Source organism: Fukomys damarensis, unplaced genomic scaffold (assembly GCF_012274545.1).
Source record: "Fukomys damarensis isolate Sample0158 unplaced genomic scaffold, DMR_v1.0_HiC HiC_scaffold_6, whole genome shotgun sequence".
Taxonomy (NCBI): Eukaryota; Metazoa; Chordata; class Mammalia; order Rodentia; family Bathyergidae; genus Fukomys; species Fukomys damarensis.
In genome coordinates this window covers 15428322-15439533 of record NW_022900918.1, presented here as the reverse complement: position 1 = coordinate 15439533, position 11212 = coordinate 15428322, and the positions used below count along the sequence as shown (strand labels likewise).

General features: G+C 39.6%; 1 long non-coding RNA gene across 1 annotated transcript in view; it reads left to right on the top strand.

Annotated features, from left to right (window-relative positions):
- Nucleotides 1–1056: 1056 nt before the first annotated feature.
- The window catches only part of LOC117285127, a 176590-nt gene continuing 166434 nt past the window's right edge, over nucleotides 1057–11212 (top strand). Inside the window, exon 1 of the long non-coding RNA XR_004516101.1 lies at nucleotides 1057–1328. This is a non-coding gene — a long non-coding RNA (uncharacterized LOC117285127). The remainder of the gene's footprint in view (nucleotides 1329–11212) is intronic.

Sequence of the window (11212 nt, the reverse complement as noted above, 5' to 3'; positions counted from 1 at the left end):
GCCCGGGCGCGCGAGGAGCTAAGGGAGCGCGCCGGAACGCACATGCGCGTTGAGCGCGTCGGGTCCCCCTCGGAGTGGTTGGTTCCCCGCTCAAAGTTAGGAGCTGCTGGAGATCCCCTTCCACTCCTGCGTGCGTTTGAGGACCTTCTGAAAGAAAAAGTAACGGACTAAAATCTCAGTGGTTAAAAATAGTCTCCCACATGTCCAGGACACCTAAGTCAACAGTCACCCTAAAAGTCACAAAACTTTCAGAACTGCCTTACACATTTTAGAAAGATTTGAGAGGGATACGATCTTGATCTTGGCTTTTGTTCTGTTGCTAAGGTGAAACATTACCAAAGTCCTGCTACCGACATGGATTTATCAGGCAAGGAAGGATTTATACCCCGGGGCGAAAGGCTGGCTCTTCAAATTTTCATCTCGGGGAACTTGGCGTAATCTTAAATCTCAAAGCGAAGACTGAAAATCTTGGCTTTGCGAGAAGCCGGCAGAGCATTAGATGGAGACCAGCGCTCTCCTCCCGCAAATCGAGGGCTGGGGAGCAAACCCAGGGGACCTTGCCCCGTCCGCGGAGAAGCCTTGAGCTTCTTTCGGGATTAGAAAAGGGAAGAAGATAGGAACCGGTGGAGGGAAACGGGAGGGGCTCAAAAGCAGCTGGAAGGAGAGTTGGTAAAAGGAAGGGTGGAGGGGAAGAGGCTTCTAGTAGGGATTAAGGAAAATGAATTATAAACAAAAGTTTGTTTGATAAGGAACGCCTGGCCTCAGTGCGGCAAAACATATACAAACTTTTGTGGACATGGATCAGAACAGAACAAAATGTGGACAATTTCCAGCCGTGGAAATTCACTTACACCAGTCTTTTTCTCCCACTCCTGGCCCCCGCCAAGTGTTGACAATAAACATTTAATGAAGGCAGAGACCTGGCTGTCTCCAGACAGTGTCAGAATACTTTAAGCAGACCATTAGTGTAGCTTCTTCCACTTCAAACATCGCGCTGTACGCACTAACAATATATTTTAAAAATACAACGTGTGAGACAAATAATACATTCATAAGGGTATCCGAAGTGGTCTGCAGTAGTTCTGACGCCCCTTACACTTACCAACAGAACTCATTGTCGATTACTCGCGCTAAAAAATGTTAAATACAGTTAATGCAATATTAATCGCCCTTTGGTGATATAAAATGCAATATTTTCAGGCAGCTATTGAGCTTTTCTAGAGGAAGAGCTGATGAAAAGAGTCACAGCTGAATAGTGGAGAGAAAAAGCCCGGTATTTATTGCTTTTGTTTGGCTTTTGGCTACAGAGACAGGAACCTTCTAATGGGGTAAGGACATTTATTTTATCTGCAATCTATTACTACGAGAGCAGGGGCGGCAGATGGGGCTGGTGCGATATTCACAGTGTAATTTAGAGCGAATCCTAATAACTAATAATGATTTATGTTAATTTTGATCACTTGTGCGACTTTACTAAATCGTTGTGATGAAAGAAAGAAAGAGAAGCCGAATGTGACAAGAATCTTTGAGGCTGGCATTGGAGCTCAAGTGTCCAGAGCCTTGAGCAATCTTAAAATGTGTTTCTTGAGTTAGAAATGGAAATGTAGGTATTTTTTAAAAAGCAGGCAGGGTTCACTTGACACTGTGCGGAGCTACTTCCCCGGGCTTGCCTTTCTTCGGAAAATGTACCTAAATGAGACCGACTGTCAGCCTTTGACCGGCAGACGCTTACATCCCGTTTTAAATAAAATGAATGCGTCTCCATTGTTTTATTTGTTTATATTAAATAAGGCAGCGCCCGAGTTGGGGGTTTGTGTGCTTGTGTGCGTGTGTGCGTGTGTGTGCCTGTGCGCCCGCTCGGGTTTGGGACGGAAGGAAACAAATGTATTCCATGTATGAGAGTGCGCCGTCTTTTCTCCACAGCTCAAGCTAAACCTGGAGCTTAAAATTAGTTTTAGTGCCTATAAGGACTGTCAGGCACCACTGCCACGCCTTAACTTATCAGGGAATGCTTAAAACAAGTCTCCGATTCCTATTTTCCACGTTTCACTAGATAACTTGTTTGCCTGTAATCAACTTGTGCACAGTTTTTCAGTCTCCACCTTTCATCTGTACCCTCCCCCAAGGGATTCCAGGGCTTTCAAACTGAAAATTGTTTCTCCTCTCCTCGCCCTCCTGGTAAAGTGGCATCAGTTCAAAACCCTAGGGGATGCCAAGGGGACCTACTTCAGCGTAGGAATAGGACGATGTTCAGATTTTAGGCTATCACTCGGAGCTCTGCGGAGGGTCGGAGCGGTTTTGAAAGGGAGGTGCGCCTTGCTCCTGGCAATTTACTTTTCCAGTTACCTTTTGTGCGTTTTAACGCCTCAAGGCTATAGTTTGAAAGTAAACCAGCATCAAAGCACCTCCTTATTAGCTCGGTATTTGAGAAATCCGAAGATGAAACTACCTAAAAGGTTTAATAGGGTGTAACAGCATTTATTTGCCAAGCAAACAGGCAGAGTTCAGTTCAAAAGGGGTACAGTGGCTGATCAGCAGGAGGCTGGAGGAAGAAGAACCTGGGCAAAGTGAATTTCAAGGTTCAGTTGCCTGGTTAAAGTGAATTAAATAAGCTTCAAGTGAGATGTCTGCTTTGATTTGTGAATATCATCCCCCTTGCGCGCACGCACACACACACACACACACACACACACACACACACACACACACACACACACACACTCACACACACACACAACTTTACATACACACACACACACACTCGAGGCTTTTCCCATTTCTCACAGTGATTGTCAAGACTTTTTTGTTAGTAAACTTTCAGATTTTGTAGAATAAGGCTGGTTACCTCTCCAGAGATTTGATCTGCACATGTATTTAAAACATTATCACATCTTATATTTCATTATTCTTTTTTTAAGGGTATGGATGTAAAATGTATTTGAGTTCTACTAGGGGAAAATTCAAGCTACGTAATTCAGACAGTGTCTTTGTTAAACATTCTGCGTTTCAGTTTTGCTTTTGAATCATCTCTATTAGTAACTGTATTGTTAAAGTACTATTAGTGTTCTGGGTATAAAGAAGACTTTAAGCAAAATAAATCTTTAAACAAAATGAATCCTGGCAGCTGACATTGCCTGTTTACTGATAATACTCAGGAGCTGGTGTGTGTTTGGGAGCTCGAAATATTCGCTTCCATGTGCATATCCATATACAAACAGATGTAAGCACATTTTCCCCTTGTTGTTGAATGCAACTGAGTCGCATTTCTAAACTTTGTTCAGTTTTGTCTCAGTGTTTCAGCACCAGAAGCAACTCCCTTATGGAAGAGCGGAGCATTATTGAAACTCTGTATCAAACAGCTCTGAGGGTCAGCCTTTCTGCAAAGGCTGGCTCTGGATGAGGTCTGACTGTCTGACTGCACATAAGCCCCTAATATGTTAATGGCCGTAGGGGATGCCTAAGGTACTATCTCAAGCTGCTTCGCACACCATATGTCAGGCCGTTAGCCACATGGATCTATTAATCAAAAGGAGCTGGAGAGAGAGGAGAAGGTCTCGGAAAAGGGGGAGGATGAGAGAGCTGGGGGAGGGGAGAGGCAGAAAACATTTAAATTCCTAACCTCATTTCTTTTCTTTAAAAAAGAATAAGAATACATAAGACTAAATCGGTACAGATTTCCTTTCTGTTGGGTTCAAAACTGTTCATAAATGTAGATCAAATAATTAGCATAGTGCTGGTTCGATTAAACAGAAGAAAATTTTACCTCTAGGGTCCTGTTTAGGGCTTGATTATTACAAAACTTTTATAGGCAAGACTCTCTTTGTATGAAAAAGTTGTTTTTATTATGTATGTTGTTGTATAGGTGAGCTTTATTATAAAGTGCTGGGTGGGAAAAAGTGAAGATGTGTATTTAGGGATGTCAGGGTATATGAGGGAGAGGTTCCTGGGGAATTTCTAATGAATATAAATGTATGTGTATATATGTGTATGTATATGTATATATATGGCTATATCTATATCTGCATGGACGGTATAATTTTCACTACTTTTAGTTCTTTTGTAGCACATTTACATTTGTGTTCTCCTCTAAGCTGGCTTTATGATAAATAAAACTAGAATATACAAGGAGGTCAAAACTATTACATGGAAGAAAAAAGAGAGCTACCCTTTTCTCATTTCTTTTCTCATTTCTGCTTTGTTTAGAAATATTCTTGCCTTCCAATGTTCAAAGTATTTTTATTTTGGCCACATGTCTAGCTTAGAGAGTTTGCAGGACCTTAGAAGTAATTGTGTACTCAGCATGGAGAAGTTATAAGTGAGTAAATGTGCTAAGTCTGTAAGAAAAATGTTTAAATTATTTTTGGAAATCCTGCATATATCTGTCATGTGCACAAAACCTGTCATTCTTAGGTAAAGCAGATGAAAGGACATTTTAAAGGTCTAGAAACTGTATCAGAAACAGCAATGAATGTAAAACATATAAGTACTTATATTTAAAAATTGCATTCTTGTCATGTACAGTACTACTTGAGAATGAAGAAAATATAAATTCAAAAATTAATTTGGGTATATTTACTTATTAGTTTAATTAAGTTAATAATGATAGACCACCTAAAAATATAATTTCTGGATGATAAATTTTAAGTTTTAAAATGTATAATTAGAGCTAGTGATATGGGTTAGTAGTGGTGCACTCGCCTACCATGTGTGAGGAGGCCCTGGGGTCGTCCTCAGCACCACCACAAGTAAAAATTTATAAAATAATATCTATAATTAATAATAGAACTTAGGAAGAAATATTCTTGCTTTTAAATATTGTCATGATTAGTAGCCTTATACTGCACAGTTAATTTATAAGATAATGGAAACACTGAGTTTATAGACCTTAGGTTTTAAGAAATATATATGTAAATGATTGACTGCTTGTACATATTGAAGAGCACAAATTGTTCACCTACACCACAAGTCCTCTGTCATTAATATACCTTCACAGTGCTCTGTTATACTGGGCCTGTAAGGGAGAGGCAGCAGAATATTCTTATTTATGATTTAAAAACATATTAAAGATTACTGTGACATAGTGCTCCAAGAGAAAAAAACAAAAAACATAGTGAAAGCTATTACAATATTTATAATATAAAAGTGGAATAATTTGTGCTGTATATTGGGTTGGAAGTATTTTTAACATTTTCATAAAGGCAGCTATTCCTGTATACAAGTGAGTCCTCAGTTAGGAGAAAGATTATCATTGGTAGGTGCCTTTAATTAAAAATCACCACTGGTTCACATTATTTGGTTTGGCTGGGAAAATCATCTATGACTCAAGAAAAAAAGGCATTTAAAATAGAGAATTATACTGTATTGTAGAGAACTGAAATTAATCCATAAATGTGAAGAATTCCAAAGCACTGTATTTCATCCAGAAAATGATGAACACATAAAGAAAGGATCATCCTGAATTTCAAGAGTAGCTCAATTGGGAGAAACACTTATTATCTTTGAATTTTGGTACATGCTACTACCCTTTATTTCTTTTCCTGTAGTTAAAAGGTAACCCATATATCTGTCGCTTTGGGTTTCCAAAGACTCGTAACTTAATTCCTTCAGGCTATTCATCAGCACAGTAATTAAACTAGCAAATGGATGTAAATAAAGTGAAATTGGTTTCATGACAGATGAGGCAAAGAGGTCTCTGACATGAAACAAGGCAGGACAATAATGATTTCAGCAGCATCAAGCCATGGAAGCAACCTCAGCTGGATTTATTAGGTGCTGCAAGTGATTTGCTGGAAGTGGGCAAGACAAGAGCACTGTTTAATTTGACAGGAATTTTGCATTCTAAAGAGCATATTGAAATATAAATCTAGGAACAAGTTCAGGCATACTGTAAACAGAGGTATTGTTGTACTGAAGATACCAATCATTATTTTACAAAGAAAAAAAATAGCAACACTTCCTTCCCTAATAGAAAGACTTCATTTGTGCAACTTGTTATTTAACCCGCAGGGGTAGAGGGGAGGTTGGCCAAATAATAATAACATATTTCTTTATACTCATTGAATTCTATTTTAGAGCTAGAAATTAGATTTCCAAGTCGACTTCCCAGGAAAAACACTTAAAATGATAGATAATTAAAAACCCAGTGAATGAAAACTTTTGTTCAAATGAGGGGTGCATGCTTATGTGGGAAGAGACTATGATAAACTGGGAGAGAAACCTGAATGGGTCACTTATTTTACAGAGTGAAATCATTATTATATTTAAATAAAATTCAGAATAAAGGTCTAGTATCAGTTTATTGCCTCTAGTAGTTTGTGCCTGGACATCCAGAAAGCAAGTTTCTAGCTGCAGAGAGAAACTGTCTCAACCCCTTGATCAGACAAAACCTTAAACATAAAATATAAATTTGTTCTTGCAAAACAAGCAGTTCCATAAACTAGGGAGAAATCAAACCATAGGTGAAAATCATAACATTAGAGAAGAACAAAGTTCAAAGAACAGATTCTTCTGGTTCAACAGGACTCAAATGGAAATTTAGTCACTTTTCCTCTACAATATTTAAGTCACGCATACAATAACAGACAGGTTTCCACACTAGGAGCAGATTAATTCCTTTCTTCATGGAAATACTAGGAAGGAACTGCTTTATGTTTAAGTGTAATCTCAATTATTTAAGCCTCCTTTTGTGAGGAATAAAGATAAGTAACTCCTCCAAAGCTTCCATGAGTGGTGCCTTCCCCTCCTTCCCACAAGATTCGAGCAATATTTTCAGAACCATGGCCAGCGCCAGAGGGGCGTGGGTGGAGCGGTTAACCTGGGAGAGGCGAAATCTAAATACATGCAATTTAATTATTCAGGAGTGAATTCTGATCCATGAGTGGGATATTAACAGTGACAGAAGTCCTCAAATCTTTCAGATAGGGTGATAATGGTGTGCAGTGAGGTGAGGGGGAGACAGGTTACCAAAACTTAATGACAGTAAAGAAAGATTTTACAAAGAAAAGAGAAATGCTCAATGCACTATAGCCCCGTAGGTGGCTTTCAGGACACGAAGGAATTTATTATGAAACTCAATTGGCTTTTTTCCTGAGCCTGTCCTTTTATTTTTTAACAGAAAAATGTGACTAATTATTTTAAAGTTCTTTTCCAATCACAGGCATTGGCAAGTCCTTTAATTATAATACAGTATGAATGGGGGAAGCATATGGAGGAGAATGTCAAGAAGAGGGTGCCAGGGGCAGATCTTCAGAAATCTGTATTCATTTCTGGCTCTTATTTGTTCAGTAATCTCTACCATCATAACTAAATCTTGAAGCACTGATGTAGTTCGAGTTGTTGTTGACTTAACGTCAAAATTCAATCACTGGGGGTTTTGCATCAGCCGGGCTACTTATTTGTCTAATAAATCCGTCATTTTGTAAGAAAAATATTTGAGCAGCCGTACTTGACCTCTTGGTATCCACAAGTCACATTTATTTCTCCCGGTTTACAAATGCAAAATCGAGATGATCGTCTAATGCCTGGAGGAGTTTGTGCTGATTTCTGATTGGATTTTAGATGGAAATGTCTATTTTAAATACCTTGTGATTAAATTGTACATCTAATAGAATCCATGCATTTTAAGCTGATTTCTGCTTGGAAACTTAACAATGTGGACTACTAGTAACACACACTGATGTCTAAAGAAAAAAAAAGGCCCCTTCAATAAACCAAACCCAACTTTCCCCAGCAAATAATCAAATTGAGCCTCAGTGGGAAAACTTTATTAAAACCAGTGCTTTAATTTTTTTGTGGGTCCTTGGTACCCTTGAAAATGTTCTAATTCACAGAAGGTAGGGTGTCTTCACCCCAATACCCCTGAACTCACAGTGTTTCTGGCAGGGACTTCCAATTTCAGAATTGCAATCTTGAGTCTACTGTCAAATTGTAACTCTAGTCCAAAGACACCATCTCCAAGTATTATTATTTAAGGAAAATAATACATTATTGTAGGCTGAATTAATCTTATTCTTCAGTTTAGCAACTTGCTTAGAAATTGCTCGAAAATACGCAGTTTCTCCTATCCTTTCTCTTTGGAGAACTGTTTAGGTCAAAGACCCTTTCCCAACTTGGTTATCTTTCTGAAATCTTTGGTAAAAAGCACAAAGGTTCGTTTCAGGGGAGCAGGAGACACTATTCCATCTGTTGTCTCAAAGGACGTGAATAAAAAGAGTTGTGTTCCAAAGCAGACTGGAGAACCGAATTTACCAGTTGATGGTGAGACTGGGGGACTCGGAAACCTGAGAGGAGTAAACGGACGCCGCGTTGATCTTTGAGGCGTGTCTTAGAGCCTCAGTCCCACTCGCGTGTTCGGGTGGGGTGCGGTGTAGACTGAGCACACTTTGGCAGAGAGAGGAACCGGGTCTGGAAACTCTCTTTGCTTTCTTACTCGGGCCGTGTGATCCGTGCCTCTGTGTGTGTGCGTGAGTGTGTGTTTGTGCGCGTGTGTGTTATGTACCATTCAGTAACTAGGGGAGGTGACCAGAAAGTGTGGCTTTAGTTTGTTTATATCGGAAATCATGGCGATGGTTTGACCCCAAATATACACAGATTTTAGGACAAAGGTGGTCAGTGAAAGAAGAGAATCCCTGACACCTCTACCCCAATTCAGCACTTCCGGCTCTTAGCATCCCCACATCGCCTCTGGCTGAATTTGGACTATCTGACTTCCCTCCCCACGATTGCTATCAGAAGCTCTGAAGTCTTGGTTTTTCTGTGGTGAGGTGAGGAAGGCATCTTGAGCTCCAGCCCTGCGCAGGGCTCTGGCGCTGCTTGGTTAGGCGGCAGGGAGGCTTTCGCTCCTGGGGCAGGCAACGCTCGCTTACTAAGCGATCAGTGTAGGGAGGGTGCGGAGGAGGCAGGTTCCTGCAAAGAGAACTTGGCACCAAGCCCAGAGAAAGTGTCCCGGGTACTTTCTTGCACTGCTCAATTCCCTCTAAAACCTAGAGGGGTCGCTAGTGAGCAACAAACTGCGCGCCGAGGCTTCCCGAGCTTTCCGCCGACTTGTGGTTTAACTTGCTCTGAGCGTGCGAGCTTTAAGCTACTTAGTAGGCGTTTGTTAATATCTGAAGCCAGGGGGAGGCTACTGGGGTCTACCTATAATATTCTTGTCTGAGGCTTTATCATAAACATGTCACTTGCATTTCTAAGCCGGCCCCCGCCTGAATCTGATTACTTCATTTTCCGCTCTTAGGACCTTAAGGCATTTAACACCTTCAGAGAAAGTCACTGAAGCGGGTGCTGGTTCAAGTCTAGGCCCATAGTTCCGTTTGAGAGAACAATTAACACGACTCTCCCCCAGCTCGAAGGCTTTTGGAGAAAGGACTAGATAATATTTCAGGATTATGCAAGGGGTCTGACTGGATATACAGTTTAAGAGCAGTAGGTGAAGGAATATTTGTTTAGCATGTGACAAAATTGGTCAGACTGAAGAGACAGACTAGTCCACTATTTGTTTTCTCTACAAAACCGTATAATGAACCTTTCAGAATCATTGATCCATCTTGCTGTCGTTGCCTCAAGTTCCCCTCTTTCGTTTTCCCTTACAGTGGCTCTCTGTCCACTCTACATTCAGGTGTGCTGATTTCAAGTGGAACTTTCCTTGACTTTGGTTGGTGAGGAGGGCAGAGGTTTTGGGGTGTAGGGTCCCAGGTTGACTTCCAGATTCTCCTCCACCTCTGGTAATGAGGAAGGAAGACTTTACACTTTCCTGATGGCTTTTAGTTTTCTCAGGTCAGTGAATCCATCAGAACGATATCAAGAAGCTGCTAATTTTAAATATACAAATATGTTAGGTGTCCTTTCTTAGCGAAACCCTTTCTACATACTCAAGATTTCTACTGATAGGGTTTCAGGTTTGCCAGTGCAAGGAATAGAACCCAGGGCCTTGCATGACAAAGCACAAGCTCTACCAGTGAGCCTCCTTCCCAGCCCCTACCTATGGGTTTAGAAGTTAGCCTTTCCCTGTATAAAGAAGTTACAAGTTTGTGAACTTTTTAACAAGCAAAAACTGGAGTAAAAAGGAAGTGCCTTGTTACTTTGAAAATATTAATGTTGGCTTGCGGTAATAGATGTACTACACTGTAGTTATTAACAACTTATACAATCTTAAATCAATACAAATTAATTTAATTATGATTTGTAATTGCATTATGTATGATCAATTTGAAACACTACATTAAAGATAATTAGAGCTGGGCTCCATCACTTGTCACTCCCTTAATAGCTTAATGAAAAGGAATGTCATGTACCACCTTTGGGTTAAACCTGTAAATTAGAATAAATGCTTATTTTCCAATAAAAATGTGGCAAAATAATTGTACATTTAATAGACATTTTTATGACTCCATTGTAAACGTGTAATGGATTTTTTTGGAGAATGGTATTATTATTTTTTCCATGGACCTACTTAAGTATTTATTAGGGTTGATTGAGCTGTCAGTGTTTTTTCAGGACCAGACCTCCAGGATTTGAATGAAGACTAACTTTTATGTAAAAATATCATGCTGTCCTCGAAGCTTGTGCCAAGAGGTCACTGCAGATGGAGGTCCTAACTTAGCATAATGGGCTTAACATTTCCATGACATCATCAGGGAATCTGAAGGGAGTCTAAGGATAATCAGAGTGGTCATTCAGAAGAACAGTAAATATTTTATGAGGATATATAGAAGACAGGAAAGATGGTCAGAAAAGGTGATTTCTAAGCTTCTTAGAGTTCTGTAAAGGAGGCTTCTCGGTCAGTCACAGAGTTAAAAGAACACCGTATTTTCTTATATTAGCAAGACTCACTTGAGAGACTCACAATGGGACCCAGATTAGTTACTAGCTTCTATAAGATCACTTTGTTTCCTAAGCTCCTCATATTTTCATTACAAAGTATTTATCCTTCATATTCTTGCAAACCGAAGTCCACATTCATCATTCCCAGGACTATTTTAGCTGGTATTACCTGGTATTACAAGACAGGTTCTTTACTTTCAAGATGATTACTGAATTTATTATATCATATTGAAATTACAATCATATTAGAAGTGCTTGTGAATAGATACATTCAGTAACCTCTGGCATTTTCTGTCTTTTGTTAAATAATATTTGAATTCCTGTATTAATATAGGTTTTGATATGTTTACCTTTATCCACCACCAAATTTCCACTATATATATATATATATATA